Source organism: Polypterus senegalus, chromosome 9 (assembly GCF_016835505.1).
Source record: "Polypterus senegalus isolate Bchr_013 chromosome 9, ASM1683550v1, whole genome shotgun sequence".
In the NCBI taxonomy this organism is placed as follows: Eukaryota; Metazoa; Chordata; class Cladistia; order Polypteriformes; family Polypteridae; genus Polypterus; species Polypterus senegalus.
Genome location: NC_053162.1, coordinates 116446374 through 116465295, shown reverse-complemented (window position 1 = coordinate 116465295; position 18922 = coordinate 116446374). Strand labels below are relative to the sequence as shown.

At 39.8% G+C, this 18922-nt stretch overlaps 1 protein-coding gene across 1 annotated transcript in view; it reads left to right on the top strand.

The window, feature by feature from the left end:
• The window catches only part of wdr59 (WD repeat domain 59), a 300882-nt gene that overhangs the window by 255175 nt on the left and 26785 nt on the right, over positions 1–18922 (top strand). The gene's annotated exons all lie outside the window — the stretch shown is intronic.

Below are 18922 nucleotides of genomic sequence, written 5' to 3'. Positions count from 1 at the left end.
TCTAAAATAGTTATGTACATGCAATATTATTTGAAAACGAACAGCGTCAGATCGGGTTTGAATACACGCTGCGACGCTGAACTCCCTGTCTATCTACATAGTAATAACAGTAATTGTATTATTATATAGGAGCTTCCCTGTCTGCCTATCATATAGTGCCTTTCCTTCCTACCTATCTATATATCTATCCCCTTAGCTGTTTTTTATATATCTATTATACAGTGCCTTCCCTGTTTATTTATATATCTAGTGCCTTCTCTGCCTGTTTGTCTGTCTGATTGCATATAGCGCTGAACTTACTGCTCTGTACTATTCTGTCCTCTGCATGTCCTGGAGTACAAAAGAAACAGCACCATACAGCAACATGTGCGAACTGGCAAGATCGGGGAAAAAACACGCGGTCACTGATTAAAAACCGCAAGATGAATGAAAGAGACAATATATGTAAAAACATCATCGCACTAATGCAATATTATTTGAAAACGAACAGCGTCAGATCGGGTTTGAATACACGCTGACGCTGTTACAGAAGGAGTCAGCTTATTCAGTGCAGCAGTTTCAACGCACAGTACATGCAATATGATTTGAAAACGAACAGCGTCAGATCGGGCACATATTCAAACCCGAACATAATGTCCCAGAGGTGTTCTATTGGATTTAGGTCAGGAAAGTGTGGTGGCCAGTCAATGGTATCAATTCCTTCATCCGCCAGGAACTGCCTGCATACTCTCACCACATGAGGCCAGGAATTGTCGTGCACCAGGAGCCACTGTACCAGCATAGGGTCTGACAATGGGTCCAAGGATTTCATCCTGATACCTAATGGCAGCCAAGGTGCCTTTGTCAAGCCTGTAGCGGTCTGTGTGACCCTCCATGGATATGCCTCCCCAGACAATCATTAACCCACCACCAAACTGCTCATGCTGAATGATGTTACAGGCAGCATAATGTTCTCCATGGCTTCTCCAGACCCTTTCACTTCTGTCACGTTCTCAGGGTGAACCTGCTCTCATCTGTAAAAAGCACAGGGCACCAGTGGTGCATCTGCCAATTCTGGTATTCTATGGCAAAGGCCAATCGAGCTGCATGCTGCTGGGCAGTGAGCTCAGGGCCCATTAGAGGACATGGGGCCCTTGGGTCACCCTCATGAAGTCTTTCTGGTTGTTTGGTCAGAGACATTCACACCAGTGGCCTGCTGGAGGTCATTTTGTAGGGCTCTGGCAGTTCTCATTCTGTTCCTCCGTGCCCAAAGGAGCAGATACTTGTCCTGCTGATGGGTTATGGACATTCTATGGCCCTCTCCAGCTCTCCTAGAGTAACTGCTTGTCTCCTAGAATCTCCTTCATGCCCTTGAGACTGTGCAGGTAGACACAGCAAACCTTCTGGCAATAACACGTATTAATGTGCCATCCTGGAGAAGTTGGACTACCTGTGCAACCTCTGTAGGGTCCAAGTATCGCCTCATGCTACCAGTAGTGACACTGACTGTAGCCAAATGCAAAACTAGTGAAGAAACAGTCAGAAAAGATGAGGAGGGAAAATGTCAGTGGCCTCCACCTGTTAAACCATTCCTGTTTTGGGGGTCATCTCATTGTTGCCCCTCTAGTGCATCTGTTGTTAATTTTATTAACACCACAGCAGCTGAAACTGATTAACAACCCCCTCTGCTACTTAACTGACCAGATTAATATCCCGTAAGTTTCATTGACTTAATGCTATACTCTGATTAAAAAGTGTTCCTTTAATTCTTTTGAGCAGTATAGTTCATGATGGAAGCATGTAAAGTGAAAACAGTAAAGGTCCAAGTAATGAGCGCAGCGGAACACCATATTTAACTTTTGAGTATTATGATGAAGTACTGTTAGCACATTTCTGTACATATTGAAATCAGTTTTAACTAAATCAGGCAAGGACAGTGCCTGTGAGCCCAATTTAATTTTCTAGTCAGTGTAATAAAATAGAATCGTCGATGGTATCAAATGCCACATTTAAAGCTTTTATAATGCAAGTATTTTACAGAGAAAGAGTACATTTGAAATGGTTCTGTAATTAATATGTATATGTGCGTCTAGCTGTGGCTTTTTAAACGATGGCCCGATAAATAACAGTTTTAGTGCATCAGGGCGGGCCCCATTCAGTGATGAACTATTGATAAGGCTAAAAATAGTCTCTGCCAAAACATCCATTGCGCATTTCACTAGTTTCGTTGGGAATGTGTCTAAGGCTGGGGTTATACTTCACGCAAAATGACGCGTGCTTCAGTGCTACTGTTATTCGAGCGTTGTACTGTTTATATTTGCGTGTGTACTTTACGTAAATCTGAAAGATTCCACCAGGTGGCAGTGCGAGATATCATCACAGTGAGAAAACAATCAGCTTTGCTGTGTTGTGAATTGCCTGAATCATCCATTAAATTTTGAGGACACCTTGCCAGAATATTATGTTTATTACATCCATCAATCCATCAATCCAGGGATGCACCCATTCCAGCAAGTGTTGAGCGCGAGACAGAAACAAAATCCCTGGATGGGGCAGCAGCTCATCACAAGCTGAACATAAGCATACACATACACTAGTGTCATTTTAGCGTCACCAAATCCCCTAACCTTCATGTCTTTAGAAGGAAACCGAAACACACTGTGGAAATCCACCAGGAAAACTTGCAAACTGCAGGCATGGAACACCAGCAACATGACTCCCTGTGAGGCAGCAGCGATACCACTGTGCCACCGTGCCGCCTCCAAGTTAACGATTTATCTGTAAAATGTAACATACATACTTTAATGCGTTTCATCATGAAAGTGAGATCAAGTATAAATCTTAAGGATTCTAAATGTGCAGAGAGCTGGAATATCATACATTTAATATGTTCTGTGTGACAATATTTTGCTGCTTGCCACTTCTGTCAGTTCAGGAGAAAGCCCCAGAAGCACGTAGTGATTAACAACTGGGTCGGTTTTAAGATGATGTTTATGACGGTCTACTTTAATGATAAAATAAACTATGAGGTTAAAGTGGACATTTCGAAATTAAAGCCGAAATTTGCACTTTAATCACAAAATAGACTATTTCACTGTGTCCTTAATGTTTTTCTCAGTGGCTCAAATATGCCGCCGTACATTCTGATACTGTTGTGAAGGTAGAAAAAAAAAAAACAGCACAGAAAATGGTATGTGAGACTTTTAAACTGTACTGTGTTATGACTTTGGGGAATATGCAATGCTTGAATATAAAAGCACCATGAATGCATTTGTATGTGGGCATTTTGCTTCACCACATCAGACCATTCACTAAACATCAATGCACGCATATCAATCCTGTACGATCCCCAAAGAGGCTTTCTGTCACATGTAGATAGTAAACAGAGACTCTGGTGTTACATTGTGACTTTTATCACACTGCAGCCCCCTAATTTTGCTGGTACTGCAACTCGAAATCACATCATTTTAATTTCTGAGGACGTGCTCATAGGATGTGTCAAGTGAACTCTGGAAACATAAGGCAGCCATGATGCTTACGCATATGCGTTCTGAGCGTGAAGTGTAAATGGGTCCTAAGGAGCATGTAGTAGATTTCCTTTTAGAAAAAAAGTTTTGAATTCTTGTTCTATTAAAACTACTGAAATGGTGTATACTAATGTAGTATTTAGTGTGTGAAATAATGCTAAAAATCTGGAATCCGATGCAGTCAATTCTTTCATTAAGAAAGTTTGTAAAGGTTGCACTGCTAACGTTTCTAGGTATTTTGCTTTGTAGTTTGGAATTCACTGTTCTAAGCAGTACACAAGTATCATTATTATTTATTAATTTAGAATAGTTGTTCAAGCAGTCCTTAAAGAGAGCATCTTTTTATACTTTTTAATTTAACAATCTCTGTCCGTGCAGTTTGGAAGACCTGAAGCTTTTCTGCTCCCTGCCTGTGTTCAGCACTCTAATATGAGAGCCAGGGTGAGAATCTATGCACTTTAATCAAAATTGTTTTAATAAGAGCCACTATTTCCAAAGTCTCCTTCAGACTCGCATTATAATTTGATTTTAGCTGATCAAAACTGTTTTCTACAGCTCTGTTTGAATTTCTCAAAACATCTACACATTTTAATGCATAGTTGCAATCTAGATGTCATTCTCCCCTTGGTTTTAATCTGTAAGTGCATTGATAATAAAAAAAATAAATCAAAAGTAATTAAGCAGTAATCAGAAATAACTTCATTTAACATCCTTAGTGTTAGACCCGAGCATCACTTAGGCTATAAAAACAGTGCTAAAAGCATTAGTCCCGAGCGTCACTTGGGCAACTGTATAGACGCGTCTTGCATAAGGGTTAGACCCAAATAAAAGTGCCGAAAGCGTTAGTGCTGAGTGTTTTGGGAAACGATATAGGCGTGTCTTGCTTTTGTGACAGGCTCGAGTGTTACCCAGGCACTGGTGCAGACACGTCTTCTTCTAGCCTAATAATGGCGTCCCATAAGAAACGTTTTTCAGCAAACCAGGTGTTGCACACTGTTGATAGTGATATATGAGCAGTGATGACAAAGTGAATCTGACTTCATGCAGTGAAACTGAAATGAACAGTGAAATCAAAAATGATTCAGATGAATCCAAAATTGTTGCTTGTGTCAGTCACACATGTGCAGTGTGCTGTTCAAAAGCTGATTAGTCTGGAAAGAAAATCTTGCAAGGAAACATGCTACTGTTGTCCCGACTGTGACGTTGGATTGTGTATTTTACTGTGCTTTAAGATATACGACAGAAACAACACATTTTAATAGTATATATGGTATTACTATCTATCTATCTATCTATCTATCTATCTATCTATCTATCTATCTATCTGTCTATCTATATAAGAGGTTTAACTGAGGTTAAAACACAATGAAGTAAGCAGTCTTTAAAAACCGAGTTTTTTGCGTGCACCATAGCAAACTGTTTTACACGCTACATACAGCAATTGTCATCCGCGACAAATGTGCGTCTTCTTAGATGCTCCTGCAGGAACACGGAAAGTCCACGTGAGTCACAGGTGCATCTGGACTGTGCAAAGACGACAACGACTCAAGTAACGAGTTGGAGGTGGTCACATGAGCGATGGCGGTCCACCAGTTTTCAGTCACGGACAATTGTGTGTTGGTTCGTTCCGTGAATTGCTACAATGTTGCTTTTCTTGCTGATTTATTACATTACCGATTTTTCAAATGTTAATTTTCTCCCTGTGCTTAAAAATCATTAAAAAACAGCCTGATTATGCGGCGTATGGTACGCCGCGGGTTGGCTAGTTATTTTTATTAGCATTATTATTATGCATTATAATATTTGTGTCAATATTATACTTTCTACACTTCTGACTTTATACTTTAAGTATTTTGCTTGTTTTACAGTAGAAAGATCAGATTTAACAAATATATAATTTTTTCAAGACAAAAGATGCAGCACATTTGGCATGTGAAGCTGAGCAGGTTAATGGAATAATATCTAAATGTTGCATCTCAATTCTTTAAGTATGTAGCCACCGTGGTCACGCTTGAATGGTGACAAGTTACCCACTACAGCTCAGTTGGAGCTATGTCCGGATTTGGCCACACCAAACTGTACTTACCCTTTTGTTCCTTACCTGCCTCCACTCAAGCTCCCAAGTCAAAGGAAAAAATAAATTAGTCTAAGATAAAAGGCTCAGTATGTGTAAAATTAATATCTTGGAAAAAATTGAAGTATAACACACATTTCCCCCTATTCTCCGATCCCAGTGCAGATGCAGATATATATATGTACAGTGATAAAAAAAAAACCCTTAAATGGCCCAACCTCCCTTATCTTAACTAGGAAACATATTTAAATTACAAAACGATAAACAAATATGTATACAAAAAGTCCAGTGTGAAACCGTAGAAACTGTTGAGATTAAAAATGGATGGAAAACTGGCCAAGTCCCAAATGATGAAATGATGGCAAAACACAATTCAAACAGTGCTATTTCAAAGTATGAACCAAAACAATCTCACCAGTGAGTCCAGATAGCAGTCCGACAGCCCTGAGAAGTGGATGATAGAAGTCCTAAACACCTTACTACTATGTGTAGCTGGATGAATAGTGATAATCTGTGGTTCCCTTCAATGAAATGATAACAGTGTTTTATATGATGGATGACAGTTTTTCAGTGTTTCAACGTTTTTCTTCCTCTTTCATGAATGTACTGTCCAGTCTTACAATGTATGCAACCTGGAACTAACAAGAAACTCCACTTCCTAAAGGGTCAAGTGCTGTGATTGAGACATCCTTGCAGATGCAGCAAGGACACTTTTCTTCAGGTATATATAGCCTTTACACGAAAAGGTCAGGCAAACACAACACTTATAAACATTAAACAAACATGATTGACAGTTTATGTGTAAATCCCACCTCCATTTGTGGACAAAGGATGCCCATAGTACGGTTTGATATTGTTCAAATGTATTATATCCTTTTTGACACCTGTTCCTGTCCCTTTTTGTATATAGTAGTTAACTGACATCTGTGTTTAATGACTTTTACTGGTCCTTCCCATGTAGGCACTAGCATGGCTGAGAATTTATGTGAAGAATCCAAGAGGTGGTGGGCTCTAGACCAGACTAAGTCTCCCTCCACTAAGCGTGCCTCTCAGTGATGGGCTTTATAATACTTAGCTTGTCTGGATGTTGAAACCCCCAACCAATTCTGAACTTAGGCATTAACCGTTGCAAGTTGTGCACGGTGTAGTATGATCTGGCATCAAGAGATGAGGATGTGGTGGCTATGTGTTGGTTAAGTGTGCCCTTAACCTGTCTGGCTAAAGCAACCAGAGCAGGAGTTCCCGCATAGCATTGTGCACAGCCACGTTCAAGGCAAGTCTAAGCTCTGGGGCCTATTTGTCCCAGTCCTGATGGCAGTCACCCACAAAGGAGGCTGTCAGGTCTTCAGTGTCTTGTTGACCTATTCCTTCATACAAGACAAGTCTTTACATGCTTCCATACCTCTTTGCGGAAGATGGGCCATCAGGCCACCTCCAAGATCCTCAGCAAGGTCTTCATCCATCCCTGACGTGCACCGAATGGAATGTCATAATAATGAGCCAAGAACTGGGCAACATATTCTTCCATGACCGCTAGCTGTAATTTTGTAACTGCCACAATAGTTGCAACTGTTCTACAAATAGATATGACCTTGCTTTGGGTCAGCAGTCCCTTTCTGAAGCCTCTTGCACACAGGACTGATGAATTACGCACATGCTATGTCCACCATTTCCAGGGGCAAGTTTGGTGATGGCCTCTGAGCAGCTGTCAGGCAAACTAGTCCCAGACTTGATAACCCCCAAGATAAGGCATCTGGGACAGTGTTGCTGCAGCCCTTCCGATATAAACCTTTAAATGAGAAAGCTTGAAGACACAGTGCCCACATGGTTAGCCCTGGAGGATGTCTTTGGGTGATTGAACACCCAGATCCGAGTGTTATGGTTTATGTACAACCCCCTCCATTTTAACACTGCCCACACAACCACCAGACGCTCTTTCTCCGAGGTACGATAGTTGAGTTAAGTGCCCCACTAAGCCCAAGATGCATAGGCTATAATCCATTCCTCATTATTCTTCTTTTGGGTTTTCTGGCATCTGTCTGCACCTGAAAGGTAAGTAGTGTGTCTGGTTGCTTCAGGATTGGCGAGGATGACAATGCTGCTTTGAGTTGGTCAACTGCTTCCTGTCATTTGGTGTCCATTCCTTGAGAACATCTTTCTTCTTTAGACAGTTAAGCGTGGCTGTGATGTCAGCAAGTCTAAACCCAGAAATAGCTGTAGTTCCTTTAGGTCAGTTGTTGAGGGGTATTCCTGCATGAGCTTAACTTTCTCAGAATCTACCTTCACTCCTTGGCTAGACACTACATCCCCCAAACCGCTAATGAAGGGTTGAAAGAACTGACACTTGCCCATGTTCAGTGTCAGGTGTACGTGCTGAAGCCTTTGGAGGACTTTTTCAAGCTACTTGAAATGCTGTTCTGTAGAAGAAGAGAAGATGATGACATCATCAATATAGACAAAGCAGATCGATCCCAACAACCCCTTTAGGACCTTTTCCATTACCCTATGAAAATTGGCTCCCAGCATTTTTTAAACTAAAAGGCATGACATTGAAATGGAACAATCCTTCCAGGGTTATTACAGTAGTCCTGCTTGCTCGTCTCTTCCATTGGCATCTGCCAATAGCCACTGCAGAGATCCAAGGTGGAGAAAATGGAGGCTCCTGGAAGTGACTCCAAAATGCTGTGTATTGGGGTATGGGATACACAACCTGATGAGTCTTACTGTTAAGACCTCAAAAGTCCATTCTTTTTTTTTGAACCAAAACCATGGGCATAGCCCAGGATAAAGAGGAGCGCTCCAGTATGCCCTTGGTAAGCATCTTATACAAACTTTTTTTAAAATTTGCCCTCATTTGAGGTGAGACCCGGTATACACAATGTTGAATAGGGACCTCATCACTAGTATATATAACATGGGTGAACCCTTGAGCCCGACCCAATTTTTTGGTCCACTTCTGGCCATCAGCATAACAAAGACATCACCACAGCTGGTTATTTCCACAAGTCTGCTTCAGCCAAATCTGTGTCAGAGACCTCTGCAGGAGCATAGAACCCATGATATTCCTTGTGTAGGTCCCCCTAGTCCTTCTGAAGTAACTTGTGTACCCCACCCCCCATGCAATGAATACTTCCTTGATTGGAGCTGTATTGTCATCTTTATATTGGTGAGGGAATCCAGCCCAAGGGGTAATTGAATAGATACGTACCTTGTGTCCAGGACGTATGCATCAGTCTTACAGAGTGTTGTATTCCATAAGGAGACTGTTAGTAGCTTTGTGTTCCCTCCTATTAGCCAAAATAAACCTGACTGATGAGGCTGATGTTAATTCTTCAGACAGTCAGACCATTTTCTGCCACATGCTCTTGTTCATAAGAGTATAATGGCTACTCATATCTTTTACCGCATTCACCACCCAACTCCTCACTTGCACAGGGATCACCAGGAGGGGAATTTTAGTTTGTATGACTAAGAGGTCTGTTTCAGTCCTGCAAGTTTTGGCTTTGGGCATGATAGTGAACTGGGCTATTTTTATTAGCTTGTGCTTTAGCCCAGTAACCCTTGGATTTTACCCAGTGTCGTTCCACTTGTGACCTCGCCACACCCCTGAGCCCACTAGCCAAGCGAGGATTACAGTAGTTAAGAATACAGTGGACAATTTCACCCTCTATCGCATCTGGCCGACACTTTAGGCCGATATTCAAAAGTGTAGTCCCTTATGGGTTGTGAAGGCTCTTGAACCATTGACCAGCTGCTTAATTTCAAGCTGTACTTCATAGTCTTCAGGGAGGAATGCAGATAGAAATGCCTTACGTAAGGAGCTCCAGTCTTTGATGTCCTTTTTACAGGCTACCACCAACTGTTCACAGGCCCTTCGAAGGAGGTGCTGATCAGTCCTTAAAGCTCTTCATCAGTTACTGTCGAGACAGCCATGCCTCACCCAGATTCATGAAATTAAATATATCTTCGGTTGAATACTTGGCTTTAAACTTGAGGAAGGACATGCAGTGACTGACAGGGGAAAATGTGTAAGTACCTCAAGAACTCTCCCCAACCTCACGGTGTGGAGCATGCAGGTGACACCCTGAAAGACTGGAGACTCCTGCTTACCTATGTCTGGAGCTTTCCTTGCCAGCAACAATCCCGCCTTTGCAAAAACTGCACTATCTCACTTCCCAGGTCTTTCAGCTGGATCCACATAATCTTTTAGCTCATCCTGGATGGTGTTAATACTTGCCTTGATTGCTTCTACACATAAGATAGTGCTTTCTGCCACCAAATCCTTGAGGTTCATGATACAAAGTGACTGCTGCATACTAGACACCTCCTGGATGGCTGAACGTGCTCTAACTGTAATATGGCGGGAGCCGACTACTCTATTCACACATGGCATTGTTTCTGCAGCAATGTCCTCCTCTGACTGCAAAAAAGACATAAAGATGCTAGGTAGTAGAGATCATAATGGTGGAGTAAATATGGGACTTGATCAGCAAGGATGTTTTATGAGTCCTCAGAGACACCGCCACTCTATAACAACTGCACTCACGCTTGGACGGCTGAAGGTTACCTGCTCCAGTTGAGCCGGAGTGAAGTACGGACTTGGCCATGCTAAACTGTGCTAACTCTTTCGTTATTTACCCACCCTCCACTCAAACTCCCCAATCAATGAGAAATAATGATAATAATAAATTAGACAAAGGTAAAAAGTTCAGTATGTATAAAATTAATATACTGGAAGAGGATGAAATATAACACACATATTCTCGTGTTTTATGTTTCCAATGCAGCTGCAAATATAGAAGAAAACCTAAAATGACCCCAAACTCCCTTGTCTTAACCTAAAACATATATAAATTACAAAATGAAAAACAAATATTCATATACACAAACTCCAATGTAAAACCAAGAAAACTGTAGAGCCATCCAAGTTTCAGATGATGAAATTACAGCAAAACACAATTCAAATATGGCTGTTTTGAAGTATGAACCAAAACAGTCTCACCAATGAATGCAGATAGCAGTCCAACACCCCTGGGAAGTGGATGATGAAAGTCTTAAACACCTTACTGCCATGTGTAGCTGGATGAACAGTGATGATCCGTGGCTCCCTGCAGTGAAGTAATAGCAGTGCTTAATATGATAGATCATGGATTTTCGATGCTTCCTTTTTTTTTTTCCTGTTTTTCAAATGTGTGGTTCTATCATATAATGTATGGAACCCTGAACTAACAGGAAGCCCCATCTCCTAAAGGGTCAAGTGCCATGATTGGTCAAGTTCTAACTGATGCAGTGACGAAAATCTCCTTCAGGTATATATATTTTATACATGAAAAGGGTCAGACAAGCACAACAGTTATAAACATTAAACAAATATGATTGACATTTTATGTAGCCGCAATCCAGGTGTTTCGTCATGTGGTAGTCAAGCAGTCATTAGATCTAATGTATGGTTGTGACTACGAATAGGACATATGACAATGTGTCAAAAACCTACTATAATTTAACAAATGAGTTCAGCATTTACTAAAGTCAGTTTCCACATCAATATGTATGTTAAAATCACCCATCAACACTATACATGGTCATAATATATAGCTAAATCAGATAAAAGGCTGCCATGTTTAGTCATGAAAAAATGAACACGGCCGTTAAGGACAGTGACATAATTTTTATATGCCACCACAGTGGATTTAAAATAAAGCAGTCATTATGTGATTGAAGTGTATATTTTCAGCTTTAACCTTAAGGAGTATTATATGAGCCATTTAGCAATGACGGATGTTTTTCTGCATTGCCCCCCTCCAACCCCTACACACCCCCCACCTCATATTTGCAGGGCACAAAAGTATGTGGGCATTTGACTGACAAGCTGTTCCATAGCCAGGTGGTAGCAGTTCCCACATCATTTAATTATTTATAGTAATGGCCAAAGGTTTTGGCAGTGGCACAGATGTTCTGTTTTGCAAAATGTGTGTGGCTTCAGTTTTTGTCATGGCAATTCACATTGTTTTTATTGTATTGTGCAGAGTGATCAGTTGCATATTAATTTAATTAGCATAAAACGTTAACTTTATCACAAAAATCAATTTTTACTTATTTTGGCCCTGGAACAAAATTATCAGCTAAAAGTGTCCAACAAGGGCCAGGACCATCTCCTCCTAAAGTGTCAGCTACATAATTATATTGCTTCAAGTGCAGAGCCTGCTCTATATTGGCAGCAGGTGGTGGTGAGTGCATCTGCAAGCACATTGAGACAAAAACCTTTGGACAATGGCCTTGTGTCAAGAAGGGCAGCAAAGATGCCACTTCTTTCCAAGATAAACATCAAGGACAGACTGAAATTCTGCAGGAAGTACAAGCATTGGACAGCAGAAGACTGGTGCAGTTTTTTTTTTCCTAATGAATCCTACTTCCAAATGTTTGGGACATCTGGAAAGTTGATTGTCCAGTGAAGGAAAAGGTGAACGGTATCATGAGTCCTATGTCATACCAACAGTAAAGCTTCGTGAGACAAACCATGTGTAGGGTTGCTTTTCATCTAAAGGACCACTCACAATTCTGCCCAAGAATACTGCAATAAATATGGAATAGTTTCAAAATGACCTTCAAGAGCAACTTAATCCCAACAATCTAGACACGATTTTGGTGATGATCTGTGTATTTTCTCCTGATGGAATACCATGTTGCAGAGCAAAAGTGATAACGAAGTGACACGGAGATCATAGTATTGAAAGTTTGGACCTGTGACAAGGAAACTCTCCAAATCTTAATCCCATTGAGATCCTGTGGTCAGTTCTCAAAAAGCAGGTGGACAAAGCAGAAGCACACAAATTGTGATTAACTCTAAGCACTAAAAATGTAAGAATGGATCACCATCAGTCAGCGAACTGCAGAAGCTATGAAGAAGGGTCCACTCTATAAATATTGACACTTTATTTAAATTCGATGTATTTCACAATAAAAGTCTTTGAAACTTATAAAAATGTTTATACCTATTCTTCATTATACCATAGAAACATGTAAAAAATTATTTCAAAATACTGAAGCAGCAAAGTTTGCAAAACACAACATTTATGTCACTGCCAAAACTTTTGGCCACTACTGTATTAAGCAGGTAAAAGGTCTGGAATTGATTCTAAGTGTGGAATTTGTATTTGGAAGCTGTTACTGTGAACTCTCAATATGAAATCCAAAGAGCTGTCCATGCAAGTAAAAACAGTCCCATCATTGGGCTGAGAAAACAAAACAGACCCTTAGGGACATGTAAAATAATAAGCAGAAGCACAACAAAAAGGTTTGGGCTAGCCACCCCTTATACTTGGCAGTCAGGTAGAATTAATGAAACAGTCTTTTCAAACTTCAACTCCCAGCAGTCCTTGCAGTGGCTCTGATTTGTTGGCTGCTGGGGACAAGGAGGCAGCACAAGATTTAAAAGGAGGCCAGTTCTACAGAGAAAAAAGGTCTTTTGTGTTTCGTGTCTGCAGTTGCCTTTTTGTTTGCCTTCCAATTTTGCTTCCTGTGCATTCTTGTTTTGTCCTGGATCATCTCCCAGTTTGGGTGTATGGACTATCTGGTGTCTTCCTGCATCATGAGGACTGTCTGAGAATTTGCTGTCGTCCTGCGAAGAAAGGAGCGCTCCTGATCCCATTCATACGTCATCATCTAATCAGGAAATACCGGTAGGACTGACCTTTACATTCATATAAAGTCTCGCTGTCTCAGGTCAGCAAACCAGATGCTTTTATGTTTTCCCAAGGCACGATGCAAACTCCAAGGTGATCGGGCGTTTTCAGTTGCAGCCCCAAAACTCTGGAATGATTTGCCATTGCACATCAAGCAGGCTCCTTCACTAGCTGTTTTTAAATCTTATTTGAAAACACACTTTTACTCTCTGGCTTTTAACCCAGAATGATATGTTGGCTATCTGTATACTTTTTATTATGAATCTCTTCAGCTATTATGTGTTTATGTGTTTGTTTCATTTACCCTTGGTTATTGTGTGTCTGATATGTTGGGTTTTTATTGTACAGCACTTTGGTCAGCCTTGATGTTGTTTTTAAAGTGCTTTATAAATAAATAAATATACAGTGTGCTGATCTCTGGACTATCTACCGCCATCATTTCATTTTATCATTTGCCATTTTTCTTGGACTTCATCATTGGTGGTTTTTGTTAGTGGTTTGTTATTGTTGAATTTGTGTTTATTGTATATTGCTGTAAAGGGAACTGGGGTGGGATCTTTGTAGTTTGTATAGTTATATTTCGTTTATTATTGTTTAGTCTTCTGTTTCTGTTTTATTACCAGTGGCTTTTTGTCTCTGTGAGGGAGTGTGTGTGAATCGGGCCAAGGTTCCTGGAATCCCCATCTAAAAAATAAATAAATCACTGTCCTATCTAAGGTGTAAATCTTAGCTGGGTTTTAGTCCGCTACAATATAACAAATGAACTTGAGGCTGTTATATAGTCGGGTGACAGGAAAAGGGGGGCTCCGAGGAACTGGAAGTGGAAATGATATCCTTAGTTGGCAGGTTGATGGGACTGGAAGCGGAAATGATCTTTCTAAGTGGCGGGGGCTTCCATGGATCTGCAGAGGAGCCAAAGGAGAAAGATTTAGAGTACAGCTCCAACCCCTGTTCTGGTGGAGAAACACAACTATTCGAGACCTTAAAGTGTTCCCCATGCACACATGTATGACAAGAAATAGCAGAAATTGAAGAGTCGTCAAATCAACTATTTGGTATATTCTTAAAAAGAAGGAACACACTGGTGAACTCAGCAACACCAGAAGGCCTAGAAAACCACATAACACTAGTGTCACTATTGTTTATTGATGATATGACTGCTGGCAGAAGTAGCAGGATGAGTTCTGGTGTATAGAGGTATAATATCTGCTCAGATTCAATCAAACGCTGCAAAACTGATTGGTCAACGCTTCATTGTACAGATGGACCATGACCCAAAACATACTGTGAAAGCAAACCAAGTGATTTTCACAGCAAAGAAGTTGAATTTCCTTCAATTACCGAGTCAATCAACTGACCTCAACCCAATTGGACATGCATTTCACTTGCTGAAATCAAAACTGATGGCAGCAAGTCCAACAAACAAGCAGCAACTGAAGACATCTTCGGAAACCCAGCAGTTGGAGATAGCCTGGGTTCCAGACTTCAGGCTGTCATTAACTGAAAAGGATTTTCAACCAAATATTGAAAGTGAACTTTACTGTATATTTATGAGCATTAGTTTGTCCAAATAGTTTTGAGCACCTGTAAATATGGGGACTATGTATAAAAATGTCTGTCTTTGCTAAACAGCCCATACAGTATTTTTATTAAACCCCTTGAATTAAAGCTGAAAGGCTATATTTCAATCATATCTTGATTGCTTTGTTTCAGGTCCATTATGTTAGTGTTCAGAGCCAAAATTATGAAGATTATGTTGCTGTCCAAATACTTGTGGACCTGACTGTACTTGTAGTACAATTGTGCTGAAATTTGTTTTATATCTAATACGAGTGCCTCAATGTAAATTCTTCTAAATGTTTAGAAGCAGTTTGCAGTTCATGTCACAGAATAACTCCAAAGCCATCTCCATGTCCTGTATCTTTTGATTTATGAAAAAATAAATAACTGTTTGATGACACCTTGGCTAAGGAAATAGTGTCAGATTTCCTAAGCCGGGGTTTAGTAAGAAAACACATTACATTTTGTACTTAATATAATTAACCAAAGCATCTTTATTTCCAAGAGAGTGAATGTTTAATAAGCATTTTAAACTGCTAAGATCAAGACATACTAATGACTTCAACTGTTTGGTATAGTTACTGAGGCTTTATGTATTAATTCTGTTTACTTCTACTTATAATGCCACAATTGATCAGATGCCGATTACACAAAACAAATTTTTTTTTAGCATTTGCATTTCTAAACTTTACTTGTTGTATTACGGTTTTTGGGCTACATGTCGTTTTTTGTTGTGAACTTCTTCTAAACACAGAGCAGTAAGGCAGACTTCACCAGACGGGGTAAACCATAATATTAGCCATAACATTAAAATAAGGTGGAAAATAAACTGAGAAAAGTGAATTAGAGAAGTTGTTCTGTGCAGTTACACAAATGGCAAGAAACGCTACTTTAATGAATTCAGATATTTAACTTTGTCCTAATGAGTCTAAGTTTGGACAGTAAGTAAGCTTGTATTAAGTACAGCAGCTTACATTTTCAGTTAGAAATAGAGAAGCTAAAGATGAATTTTAAGTTACTGTTTAGTGAACAATAAGCCTGTTAACAAAATGTGTCTGTTTTACTTGTAAACTTGTTAGCCATATATCTTCTTGATAAAGATATTATGAACAGTTGATAGATTTACTTTTTTTAAAGGTCTTTGCTGTGTTTATTATTTGATTGTGTGTGTCATACTGTATACGTTGTAGTAAGAAGAAAGTACTATATAAGTAAAATGGTAATCCATATTTATAATTACACCTCAAGAATTAGGAATGAACAGCTAAAAATGCTTTTGTACAAATAATGATTAAAAATATGAAAACCTGTAAGTTTCTGTATATTTACATTTAAGCAGTACTTAACTACCAATATCATTTAATTGAATTAATGTGTGAGATTTTTTTGTTAGACAAATGGTGAAAACTAAATTTTCAAAATTTGTTTCAAGTAAGTACATTACAGACAACAGCTTGTAATTATGGGAAGCATTTTATTTTCTTTAATACCTTATGTATTATGAATATTATCTCTATGTGTTTTATTTGTTATTTGTATTTGTATTTAAGCGAAGTTTAACATTTTTATGGTCAATAAACAATAAGCCTGAAGAATTTTATGTTTTTAATAAAAATGAACAGGCAAAAGTCTGTATTTTAATGTAGAATGTTATAGAACTTGTCCACATCTGGTTAAGCTTTTTAAAGAGATAACAAAACTAGAATCTCTATTGTAGACAAGTGAAGAATTGCAAGTCCCAAGCAAAGGAATGTTGGAGTGCTAAATTGGTCTTCCCCGTTTACTTCTTCAAAATTATAAAAAAACACAGGCACTGACAGGTGCAAAGGCAACAAAATAATAACATCTAATTACTAGGGTTTAGCTCAAGTTCAGGTCAGGTTACTGGATCTTGGTTAATGTCGTGCTCTTCTCTCACAGTGACGCCTCCTGCCAGCTCACAATATATGGCGAAAACATCGGGAGAAGTGGAGTCAGTTGCCCCCTTCTCGGTGTTGTTGGAGGAAAATGAGATGACAGTGCCCCCTCTCATAGATTGTGATTGATCCATAGATTCACACAGGTGTACAGTGCCATAATCGGCTGATCCACTAACATGATATTGGTAATCGTATTAGTGCTAAAAAAAATCTGGATCACAGCATTCCTTCTTCTATCAATATGTATTCCAGTGAAGTGTAAAATGATGTATAAAAGTAATTATATGTTATTTATGGTTGTTAAATACTGTAAATAGATAACATGTTTCCCAGTTGAGTAAAAATTAGGCCTGGGAACGTTAACATGTTAATTGTTAATGTGGCCTGTTTAACACATTAAAAATATCGTCGCATCCAGGACCGACAAGGAGTTAAATGCCTCAGGCATTTTTGTCAGGGTGGTGTTTTCATGTAATTTTTTTTATTTTTTAATATTATGAAATAGTTAATACAAAAAAATTAAGTGTGTTGATGGAGAAGTATAGAGAAGGACAGAAGGAGTTGCATTGCGTCTTTGTGGACCTGGAGAAAGCATATGACAGGGTGCCTCGAGAGGAGTTGTGGTATTGTATGAGGAAGTCGGGAGTGGCAGAGAAGTATGTAAGAGTTGTACAGGATATGTACGAGGGAAGTGTGACCGTGGTGAGTTCTGCAGTAGGAGTGACGGATGCATTGAAGATGGAGGTGGGATTACATCAGGGATTGGCTCTGAGCCCATTCTTATTTGCAATGGTGATGAACAGGTTGACAGACAAGATTAGACAGGAGTCCCTGTGGACTTTGATATTTGCTAATGACATTGTGATCTGTAGCGATAGTAGGGAGCAGGTCAAGGAGACCCTGGAGAGGTGGAGATACGCTGTACAGAGGAGATGAATGAAGGCCAGTAGGAACAAGACAGAATACATGTGTAAATGAGAGGGAGGTCAGTGGAATGGTGAGGATGTAAGGAGTAGAGTTAGCGAAGGTGGATATCAGCAAGAGTGAAAGGGAAGGTTTACAGGACGATAGTGAGACCAGCTATGTTATATGGGTTGGAGATGGTGACACTGACCAGAAAGCAGGAGACAGAGCTGGAGGTAACAAGAGTTAAAGGTGCTAAGATTTGCATTGGGTGCGACAAGGATGGATAGGATTAGAAATGAGTACATTAGAGGGTCAGCTCAAGTTAGAAGGTTTGAAAGACAAAGTCAGAGAAGCGAGATTGCATTGGTTTGGACATGTGCATAGGAGAGATGCTGAGTATATTGAGAGAAGGATGTTAAGGATAGACCTGCCAGGCAAGAGAAAAAGAGGAAGATCTAAGAGAGGTTTTATGGATATGGTGAGAGAGGCCATGCAGGTGATGGGTGTAACAGAACAAGATGCAGAGGACAGAAAGATATGGAAGAAGATGATCCGCTGTGGCAACCCCTAACAGGAGAAGCCGAAAGAAGAAGAAGAAGAAGAAGAAGAAATAGATGCAGGGTAGTGAGGGTTTATGGCAGTCCTGGTGCAATGTTAGAGAAAAGTTGCAAAGGTAAAAATTACTCTTTGTAAGAAGATCGAATCAGAGTTGCATCACATAATTGCTAAATAAGTTATCTTTGAGTAGCTCTAAAACCAAAATAAGTCTCTCATTACCTCTGTATTTAACTCGCCGGTCTACCAGATAGCTTACACTTCTGACTTTAACATAATGACAAAATTCTATGAAACAGAAGTGTAATGATGATCTCCACCCATTATTCCAGTTTGCAGGATCTTCACTAATTTATGCAAAGAACGTTACATAATACAATACAATACAATTTATTTTTGTAAAGCCCAAAATCACACAAGGAGTGCCGCAATGGGCTTTAACAGGCCCTGCCTCTTGACAGCCCCCCAGCCTTGACTCTCTAAGAAGACAAGGAAAAAATCCCAAAAAAAACCCAGTAGGGAAGCAATGGAAGAAACCTTGGGAAAGGCAGCTCAAAGAGAGAGACCCCTTTCCAGGTAGGTTGGGCATGCAGTGGGTGTCAAAAAGAAAGGGGTCAATACAATACAATACAATACACAGAACAGAACAAATCCTCAATACAGTATACAAATAAAAATTTTAGAAGTATGTAGCAGAACAGTAGATGATATCTCATAATA